General features: G+C 35.6%; 1 pseudogene; it reads left to right on the top strand.

Annotated features, from left to right (window-relative positions):
* Positions 1-4,639: 4,639 nt before the first annotated feature.
* On the top strand, positions 4,640-4,763 carry LOC132501204 (U2 spliceosomal RNA; annotated as a pseudogene).
* The last annotated feature ends 6,943 nt before the right edge of the window (positions 4,764-11,706 follow it).

Below are 11,706 nucleotides of genomic sequence, written 5' to 3' on the forward strand. Positions count from 1 at the left end.
AATAGTTACTCAATAAGTAATTATTACATGACTTAGTGACAAGAAGTATTGTATTATATTTTTAGTTTTTTACGTGGTTATCATGTTTGAGAGAAATATGTCAATATGTGATATACTCACAGTCAGTGTAACATAGTGGTTAAGATCATTGGCTCTGTAAGGTTCAGATATGTTCCATATAAAGTTATAACCTAAAACTCTCAGGACACCAGGTTCTATAAAGTGAAGATAATAATAGTATTTATTACATGGTTTGTTTGAGAGAATTATGAGTTTCAACAGGTAAGGTTCTTAGAACAGCATCTGGCATTTAGTAAGTATTGAATAAGTATTAGCTATTATATAATTTGTGCCCCTGTTCAAGTAAAAGTAAGATACACTATGATGGAGTTCTACGCCATCATTCAATGCTAAACAGTAAAGATTTCAAATGGTTGAGGATTAATATATCCACAAAATACTTTCTTAATAAATGAGTGCTGATATCTTTTTTCTTTAGATTTTAAACTAATGAAGATGAAGGACGAGGAGGAGGAAGAAGAGAAACTATTACAGATTGGTCTTAGTAAGTAGTTCCAGGAATTCAGAGTATAATCTATATTTTGTGTTCTTTTCTTTCCCCCATTTTATTAATGTGTTTCTTTTAAGTCTTTGCTATTTTTTTTTTGCACCAACTTCACACCCTTTTAGGAATAAGGGAGGTATACGTCAAGTAATTATTTATTAAAATATGCTTGATAAATGATAGCAAATATATTGATTATAATATCAATATGCTTATGCTTTTGATATTATATATCAAAATATGCTTGATATATAATATCAACTATTTGAACAACTTTATCAGGCAGATTCGGAATATACCTGCCCTGTATTCCCCATAGAGCGTCTGAACGGTTTTTAGCACATATCTTCATCTGATCCATTTAGTTTATGACAGCACTTTTTAACAATTAAAATATGCTCACTCGTTTACCAAAACATCATAGGGAAGCCCTGCTAGTGAGTCAAACCAAATATTTTGTTATAGACATAGCTATATATTGACTATATATATGTTTATGAATGCCTACATGTATGTACTTCATAGATCTGTTATAGAATATGTAAGTGACATTTTTAAAACTTCTCAGTTTTCCGTGGATTTTAGTTAGTTGACCTCTCTTCACCTTGGAGATATTCAAGTTAACAATTTTTATTAATTGTTGTAATTGTTCAGTTAATGACTAGTTACGACTCCTTCAGCCATTACATTAGCCATGAAGTACAGATGCAAGTGAGCCGGGGGTGGGGAGTGGAAAAAGCAGAAGTCAATACTTTACAAGGAATGTGGGTACCAGTCATACATGTCCATAAACACCAGAAAGTACCGCAGCATCACATTTGCAATTATGGGTATCCACATTTCCAATGCCTTCTTCCACTTTTATAGTTCAATGCTGTTCTCACTACACTCTATGTGATGCTACTACAAACATTTCTAACATAGGTCATGCTAAAATTGAAATAAAATCTCAAATGAAGTGTTATTCAAACTTTTTTTTAATTTTCAGAAATGACAAAGGCCGCTGCTCTTGTTTAGACAGATAGTTTTGATTTCATGTTAATCACCTTGCAAACTTTAATTTTGAGAAAATTTCATGTGCTTATGGAATCATTCTATCTGTTGCTCTTTGATTGATAACATCAATATTTATTTTATCCAGTAGTCTGTTAACTTTCCAAGCTATTTTTAGTCTCTACTATTCTAGATTTACTTGCAATCTTCTCAGTAACTGAGGAAAATATTTCTATCATATGCAGGTTCAATTATTTTGCCTAAAGTCACTTCTATTCCCCTCTCATTTACTTTTCTCCCCCCAACCCCCGCACACTTTTTCATATTCCTCTGTACACATTTTTGGTTTTTTGGTAATTTTGTATCAAAAATTTTCACATTTTTGTTTTTTTTCCTATTTTTTAAATTTACTTAGATATAATTGACATATTGTGTAAATTTAAGATGTTGAGGATGTTGATTTGATACATTTATATATTGCAATATGATTACCACCATAACATTAGTTAACACCTGCATCATGTCACATAATTATCATTTCTTTTTTGTGTGAGATCATTTAAGGTCTACTCTATTAGCCACTTTCAAATATATAACACAATCTTTTTAATTATAATCACTATGTCATGTTTTAGATTTGGAGACTCTATTCCTCTTCTAACAAAGTAAAAACTTTGTAGATGCAGAGAGTAAAATGGTGGTTACCAGGGGCTGGGGGGTAGGAGAATTGGGTGTTACTGGTCAAAGGGTAAAACCTTTGTGCTTTTTGATTGGATAATTCAATAAATTTGTGTTTAGAGTGATTATTGCTATGTAAGGACTTATTAATGCCATTGTATTAATTGCTTTCTGGTTCTTTTGTAATTCCATTGCTGTTTTTCCCTCTCTTTATGCCTTTCTTTGTGAATTGATGATTTTTTGTGGGGGGTATGCTCTGATTTCCTTCTCTTTATATTTTGCAATCTAATATAGGTTTTTGCTCTGTGGTCACCATGTGAGGCTTACACCTTACAGATTTTAAAACTCTGTTTTATGGTGATAGCAACTTAACTTTGATTAAATACAAAAAATCTACCATTTTACTCCTTCCCATTTACTTTTTTAATGTCACAATTTATCTCTTTTTATATTGTACATTTTTTAGACTATATATTATCAAATTATAGTAGCTATAGTTATTTTTAATGCTATTTTCCTTTAACCTTTATACTATAGTTCAGTGGTAACTTGCCATCATATTACAGAATGAGGTTTCTGAATTTGACTATACATTTAACTTTCCCAGTGTGTTCTATATTTTTGTATATTTTCACTTAACTAATTAGCTTCTTTTCATTTCACTTAAAGAAATCCTTTCATCTTTTTTTTTTTTTTTTTTTTTTTTTTGCGGTATGCAGGCCTCTCACTGTTGTGGCCTCTCCAGTTGTACAGCACAGGCTCTGGACACGCAGGCTCAGCGGCCATGGCTCACGGGCCCAGCCGCTCAGCAGCACATGTGGGATCTTCCTGGACCGGGGCACGAACCCGTGTCCCCTGCATCAGCAGGCAGACTCTCAACCACTGCACCACCAGGGAAGCCCCCTTTCATCATTTTTTATAAGGCAGACCCAGTGGAGACAAACTCCCTCACCTTTTGTGTTTCAGGGAAAGTCTTTATTTTTCCTTCATACCTGAAGGATAATTTTGCCATGCAGAGTATTCTTGATTGGCGATTTTTTTTCTTTCAGAACTTTGAATATATAATCCCACTCTCTACTGACCTGTGTCTGCTGAGAAACTTGCTGATAGCTTCATGAAGATTCTTTTGTAGGTTACAGTCTTTTTTCTTCTTGCTGCTTTTAGGATTCTTTGTCTTTGATTTTTGACAATTTCATTATAGTGTGTCTTGCAAAAGATCTTTTTGTAATGAAATAATGGGGTAATTTGTTAGCTTCATGAACTAGAAGTCCAGTCTCCCCCCAAGTTTGGGAAATTCTCAGTCATTATTTCTTTAAGTAATCTTTCTGCCTCCTTCTCTCTCTTCTCCTTATGGAACTCCAATAATCCTGATTTTGGCTCTTTCAATGGTGTTCCATAGATCATGTAGACTTTCTTTGGTCTTTTTCATTCTTTTTTCTTTGTTTTCCTCTTACTGGGTTATTTCAAACTTTGTATCCTCTAATTCACTGACTGTTTCTTCTCCTTGATCTATTCTAATGTTGATGCTCTCTATTGCATTTTTCATTTCATTCACTGAATTTTCATTTAGAATTTCTGGTTTTTTTTAATGATTCCTATCTCTTTGTTGAATTTCTCATTTTGTTTGTGTTTTGTTTTCCTGATTTCATTGAATTGTCTTACAGTGTTGTTTCGTAGCTCACTGAGTTTCCTCAAAATAGCTATTTTGAATTCTCTATCAGGTAAACTGCAGGTCTCTGTGTACTTTAGGTTTGGTTACAGGATGATTATTGTGACCTTTTGTTGATATCATGTTTTCTTGATCCCTCACTTTTTTGTTTTTGGAGTTTGCATTGTTGTTTTTGAATTTGAAGTAGCAGTCACCTCTCCAATCTTTATTAGCTGCCTTCACGTGAAGGATACTTTTTTTATATACATCTTTATTGGAGTATAATTGCTTCACAATGCTATGTTAGTTTCTGTTGTACAACAAAATGAATCAGCCATATGCATACATATATCCCCATATCCCCTCCCTCTTAAGCCTCCCTCCCACCCTCCCTAGCCCACCCCTCTAGGTCATCACAAAACACTGAGCTGATCTCCCTGTGCTATGCTGCTTCCCACTAGCTATCTATTTTACAGTTGGTAGTGTATATATGTCAATGCTTCTCTCACTTTGCCCCAGCTTCCCCTTCCCACCCCATGTCCTCAAGTCCATCTCTACATCTGCGTCTTAATTCCTGCCCTGCCACTAGGTTCATCAGTCCCTTTTTTTTAGATCCCATATATATGCATTAGCATATGGTATTTGTTTTTCTTTTTGACTCACTTCACTCTGTATGACAGACTCTAGGTCCATCCACTGCACTACAAATAACTCAGTTTTGTTCCTTTTTATGGCTGAGTAATATTCCATTGTATATCACTTCTCAGTCTTTTGGCTAAGATCAAATGTAGTATCTGTTCTTATCAGTGAGGGATAGTTTTCACTGGTCTTGTTGTAGTATTCTGAGACTTTCTCTGACCTTGTATGGCTATACCTACTCCACACTTCTTGCTCCCTCTGTGGCAGAATTCTTGTATGTCTTCTCTCAATCTTAAAATGCACCAGGCTGGCAGCTGCTAACCTCTCTTTTGTTTTCCCAAAGGTGGTGGTACTACAGCTCAAGATTGTGGTTTCTCCCTTGCCCACAGACACTGGCCTGTTTTCTGCATGTGCTCCCTCTCTATCCAAGCTCACTCTTGCCACCACCCTCAGGAACATGTACTAGGAGCCAGCTGCAGAGTTAGGGGAGGTGTGAATTTGGAATTCAGATCATTGTGGGTGTTCAAAGGCCACTTGGGGGATCTTGGAGTGAGATTTTCCCTGCAGCTCATGGGTGGGCTCTCTGCTGGAGTCCAGGATACAGTCAGCTGAAACTGTGTCCCTCTAATGCCCTCGGATATTCCTATCTACCTGTTTCCTTAACTTCCCCTCTACTCCTCAATCTTGGAGTTCTTGATTAATGCTCTGGTTAATGTGAGTGAGAAATGGGTTTCTATAACAGCTTCTTTCACTGCTTGGGAAGCCAGATGCTCACTCACTGCTCTCCCTTTCCCCTGCAGAAGAGATGGTTTTTTGCTCCAAAGGAGTCCTGAAACTTCTTCTCTGGAAGCCTGGACTTCTACAAAGGCTCTCTCCTCTGTGTGTGTCCACATAAGTCAGTGTTTTTCAGGTGCTCCCATTCTGTGGCTGAGCAGGGCTGGAGCCAGTGCTCAGGCCCATGCTGGTTCCACAGCTTGTACTGAAATCTGTCTTCCTATTACCTGATGCATATGTGGGTGGAACTGCTCTGGGGTCCCTTGGTGTATGTTGCTGGATTCCACAGCTCCCACAGAGGCACTTCAGTTCGTGGATGAATGCCAAATTTTAGTTGTAAAGGAGGGTCAAAACAAAAGACATCTTATACTGCCATGAAGCTGATATCATTCTTTTATATCAAAGCTTTTATTTAAGAAGGAAGAGAAAATGTCCTTTTTGAATAGTTTTGAGTGAGATCCTGAAAATAACTTATCTAAGAAGGCTTCCATTTTTAGAAAGAAAACAACAATGGATAGTGGAGAAGATAATGAAGTAGCAACAAGTGTCCCTGGTACCTTAAACACAAACACTATATCAAAGTCAATGGAGAATTAAACTTTTATGCACATTGTAAAACTTACATATTTTTGCTCTTTTAGATGCTTTAACTTCTAATTGTCCTTTATTCAGGAAAATTTATTTGACTTTTTTCTTTTTCTTTTTTTTTTTTTTTTTTGGCTCTGTTGGGCCTTCATTGCTGCACGTGGGTTTTCTCTAGTTGCCATGAGCTGGGGCTACTCTTTGTTGTGGTGCATGGGCTTCTCATTGCAGTGGCTTCTCTTATTGCGGGGCATGGGCTCTAGGCGCGTGGGCTTCAGTAGTTGTGGCACATAGGCTTCAGTAGTTGTGGCTTGCAGGCTCTAGAGCACAGGCTCAGTAGTTGTGGTGCACAGGCTTAGTTGCTCCGCAGCATGTGGGATCTTCACAGACCAGTGCTCAAATTCATGTCCCCTATATTGGCAGGCAGACTCTTAACCAATGCACCACCAGGGAAGTCCCTAACTTATTTTTTAAAATAAGTTTATATATTTTATATATACTTCAATTTTCTCGTACTATCTTAAAAATGTACTGATGTATGCATATTATATGTGTACGTGTCCTTTTCACAAATGAACTGAACTTGCCAATGATTTTTATCATCTGCCTATCATGGAGGCAAATATCTTTTTTTTTTAAATTTCAGCTCTTATTATTACCTCCACTCTCCAGTTTCCCAGTGATCTTCCAGCATCTGTCTTAGCTGCCCACCACAAATACCCTTCTTAGAAAATGACAACAACCCCTTGTATAGAATTTATTTTATGCTGAACACTATTCTAAGTTCCTGAGTATCATATGAAATTGATGTTGTTATTGCCCCTATTTTACAGATGGCACAATGAAACAAATAGAAATTAAATAACTCACCCACAGTCATACAACTTATGGTGGCAGAACCAATATCCAAATCAAGACAGCCGTCTCCAGAGCCCATTTTTTTTTAACTTCTATAAACCCTTGAAACTTGGCCATTCATTTCAGTTATTAACTCAGCAGTTATCAGTCTAGTTCATAGTATTTATTTCCATTAAAATTGTATTTCTTTCCAGTCCACAGTCTATTCTCTCTGAAAAGTTTTTCTTCAGTTAGATAAATGCATGGAGTACAAATTTTAATATTATGAGTTTGTTTCTGAAATATTTTTTTCTGATAGTAATATGTCTTCTTTCCTTGCAAATGAAAAATTTATCACATTATAAATCACTTGAAAATTTCTTTAAAGAGATACCATCCTTAGATGCAACTCATATAATGCAAATACATCATATTTAGCACTTTGTGTGGTTGTAGCTTTCCTGATATTTGTCTTTGTGATTAAGTAGATAATCAAAAAGCTTTTTCTGAAAAAAGTACTAAAAACCTTATAATGTTCCTGACAGGAAAATGATTAAGAAATTAAGATCACAGAGAAACATGGCACATGAATTTAATCCATATTAGTGTTATATATAAGCTTTGAATTTTTTTCCTGATGCAAAGTCTAAGATATTTAGAATATTTTTCTTTCTGTGAAGTCTCAACAATATATCCCTTTAAAAGAATCCCTTAGAAAGTCATTTGTTGTATAGTTTGTGCCTTAGGTCACAGCAATTTCTTAACAAGTGTTAAAGAGCAAAAGATAACCCTTTTCTCCATTACCACCAAACACTCCCTTTTTTACTTACTATGCCATATTCACTTGGGTCCCCATAAAACTAACAGCAGAGAAAGTTTTGTCCATAGTTCTTGTATTGTATTTTAAGCTTTTAGTCAAAATTGCTTCCTTCACTGTCCATGCCCTTGACCCACCTCAGTAAGGTTTTTAAGAAACTTTTAATGTTAATAACTGTTAACTATTGTTTAAGGGTTTCATAGTTCCCATATTATTTTGTGAACACTACTAAGGCTGGAAAGTACATAAAGACTATTAGCAGAACAGATTCACTTATGGCACCTTAATCACCAATAGTTGACTTCCTCAGTCACTGTTGTTATAGACAGGCAGATCCTTTTGAATTGACAGGCAAACATCCATTGAACATCTTTTATATGAACAAATTATGAAAGTGGGGTTAGACAAGTAAACATATAACAAGAAAATATCTGAACATGCTCTATCATTCACTCAGTATATGCTTTTAAGAAAGTTTCATGACTTCTTTAAAAAATAATTAATTAATTAATTTATGGCTGCGTTGGGTCTTTGTTGCCGCACACGGGTTTTTTCTAGTTGCGGCGAGCAGGGTCTACTCCTCATTGTATTGCGCGGGCTTCTCATCGCGGTGGCTTCTCTTGTTGCAGAGCACGGGCTCTAGGCATGTGAGCTTCAGTAGTTGTGGTGCACAAGCTTAGTTGCTCTGCAGCTTGTGGGATCTTCACGGACCAGGGCTTGAAACCGTGTCCCCTGCCTTGGCAGGTGGATTCTTAACCACGGCGCCACCAGGGAAGTCCAGTTTCATGGCTTTCTAAACTCTTCTTTTATACAAGTTTATATAATACCTGGCTCATAGTCTGTGAGTATATTTTACCTCACTTTCTTTCCTCTAGTAGGCACCCAGTAAAGGTTTATGAAATGAATAAATATAAATAGTTAGCATAATTACTGAGAAATCTGTCATCCAGATTCCCTCTGTCACATTTTCCAAAGTAAAGATTTAGGGTAACATCAAGGAGAGAACTGTGTTTGTGAACACTTAGGGAGACTTGTCTTCTCAATGAGTGAAACTATCTTCAAAGAGCCATTTTTACATCTTTCCTATATACTTCTCTGTTCTTCTGCCTTTTCTTTTTACTTGGTTTTTCCTTTCTCTCACTATAAGAGTTCATATAGTGGTTTTACTGCAGTAATGATTGTGGGAATGAGTGGAAAACTTTTCTTAATGTCTGGTCTTAATTGTGAAGGGAATCTGATATCCAAAAGAATTATTTGCAAATATATCCAGACTTTACAAGTATTTTACTCTTAAGTAGAAACTATTCTAGAGAGTAAAAGTCTCAAACCCTCAAAATTATCTCAGATAGTGGGCACAGTTATCATGGATGTATTAAACCTAGGATGACATTTGAAACTGTTTTCCACTCTGAAAAACAGTGGCTTTGCTTTATATCTTTGATAAAGTAAATATCCTCAAGGTACAATGAGGTTTGGAGCAAAACAAATCCCAAATGCGGGTCATGTTGAAGATCCTTTCTTGAAAACTCTAAAATTTGTGTTGAAAATTAAAACAATAAATCACAGTATGACAGGAAAAATGTGAAACAAGCAGTTTTAGCTCTGGAAATGGCTTGAGCACTTGGAACTGTTTGTTCTAAATCTAAATCTAAATCTTTGTTCTAAATTGAGAAATTTAACAAAACAATACTGGAGCTAAACTATCAGAGACAAAAATCTGAAAATATTTCTATTTTAATCCCATGGTTGATTAGTTTTGTTTTTGTTTTTGTTTTCTCTCCAGTGCCACAGTCCTAGCCTAATTAAATGAACATGTAATTCTAATTTTAATTGTATCAAAAATAGAAATCAAAAACAAGTCAGAAAACCCTCTAAACTAAATAACTCCAAAATGATGTTTCAGGAAACTACTCTTTTCATCTCTGCATGATTTCTTCTGAAACCTTTTTAGTTCATGTGCAAAATCATCAGTTAAGTCTGTGACAGCTTTTTGAGTAAGAGCAAACTTTGCCTTGACTCCTAGGCAAATTCAGAATTGATCCTTTAATCTCTCCCTCCCTCTGCTCTGTCTTTCCTTCCATCTCTCTTTCCCTCTCCCTCCCCCTTCCCTTCTTCAGAGGCAGCATAAAATTTTGGATGACTATTTGGATTTTTCAGAGGAAATAGACACAATTTCAAGTCCAGGTTCTACTGTTTTCTACCTGTGAAAACTTGAGCACCTTATTTATCCTATTCAAACCTCAATGGTCTTACCTATAAAATGGAGCTAATAAAACTCACACAGAATGATTAATATGATGAAATTAGAAAATAAAGTACTTGACATATAAAAAGCATTCAATAAATGTAAGACATTATTTTAAAATACTATTTATCTTTTGCTTTCTATGCTCTTCCCTTCCTTCTTTTGTCCTGACTTAAATATAGCATGCTAGGCACTTGCTAAGTTCTGTGGTGTCATAGTGAAAGAAACCTTATTTTTCCATTCCTGGAACTCCCAGTCTATTAGAGAAGACAATACCAAAACATGGGGAGAGGGATAAATGAGGCCAAAAGTGTCCAGTTCTTTAAAAGAGTTTTAGACAAATATTTGTTTGAGACAAAGGACTATGCTGGCTATATACAGTTTAGGGCAAAGGTATGCCGCTGCTAAATAATGACTATTTCTATATCTGTTCTCTTCCCTAATACCAGTAATAGCTAACATTTTGGGAGTACTTGCTCTATATTTTACTTTTGTGGAGCTGCTTCATGTGCAAACTGATTAGTCAAAGTTCTTCCTTGGAGTTTCTTGAGTCTCAAGATGCTCTTTACATAACTCCTCCACCTTGTGATAAAATATTTCAGTTTCTTGGACATTCTGGATAAATTGGATAAGCAGTTGTTAATTCCAGTTGAGTCCAATTCAAAATGTTGATCTCTTGCATTGCAGAACTGCAGGAAAGTATAATGGTCCCAAAAGCAACTTTCAGTCACAGTGGAGTAGGAGTCAGTGGATAAATGCCTCAGCCTCTAAATCCAGGATGGGTGCTGGGAACACTTTTAGATGTTCTAACTAAGCTTCACAGAGGGTCCTGAGCAGGACTAAGATTAGAATGGTAACCACTCATTAACACATGCTATTGGCCCTTTTCCCTTCTTTGTATCACTTTCTCTTATCCATCACTTGTGCTTCCTTGATCAACTCCCAAATAAAATACTTGCACCCAAGTTCTTTTCTTTGCTTCTGATGATGGGAAAATTCAATGTCAGATATGTTCCAACAGTATCTGATAATATAAATCATTGAATAAATAGTACTGTCATCATCATCATCATTATCATTAATAAATTGATGATAAAGGCTGAAGTTCAGCCAGTACAACACAACAGTTATTAAATAATTTGATATCACCCTCATAATAATTGTTAATTATTTAGTACTTAATATGTAACAAGTACAGTTCCTAAAGTCCTTAAGGTTTTAACTTATTTAATCCTCGCTACTGTGATAAGAAGTAATTTTCATGCCATGTTTTACAGATAAGAAAACTGAGGCATGTAGCTTTAATTAACTTGATCGTAGTCACAGAGCTAGTCAGAGGTTAGTAGAATTAGGTTTCAAAACCAGACAGCCTGTCTCTGGAGCCATCACACTTAACCACTGCAGATAAACTGACTTATTCATAGTCATCATCATGAAGATCAAAATCAGAGGGTTTTTTTTTTTGGTTGGTTTGTTTTTAGTACATTGCCTTTATTTGGAAGAGTATAGCCTTCAACTTAGGAGAAGATTATCCAAGTCATTTTAGCCAGTCTTTTGCATAAAGGTTTTGATATGCATTCTGGTTGATTCTTTTCCTGAACCTTAACTACAAGGCTATGATTCTACTGTATCATGGCACCATTTGATATCAGGAAGGGATTCAGTAGAATATTAGAAAGATTTTTGTAACTGAAACTGACATGATCACTGGAGCAAATCACGAAAACAGCTTTGCTGTCTCCAAACTTAGTAACTTTAACACTTCAATACACAATATTTGTTTTCATTATTTAGAATGCCCTCTTTTTGGCCAGTTTTTACTTATCTTTAATTATAATAGAGGTTATCTTCTCTAGAAATTTGTCCTTTGCCTCTGCAATTGAGATTATTTGCTTTTCTCTCAGTTTCCATGGTATATTATTTTTACC

Source organism: Mesoplodon densirostris, chromosome 1, assembly GCF_025265405.1.
Source record: "Mesoplodon densirostris isolate mMesDen1 chromosome 1, mMesDen1 primary haplotype, whole genome shotgun sequence".
Lineage (NCBI taxonomy): Eukaryota > Metazoa > Chordata > Mammalia > Artiodactyla > Ziphiidae > Mesoplodon > Mesoplodon densirostris.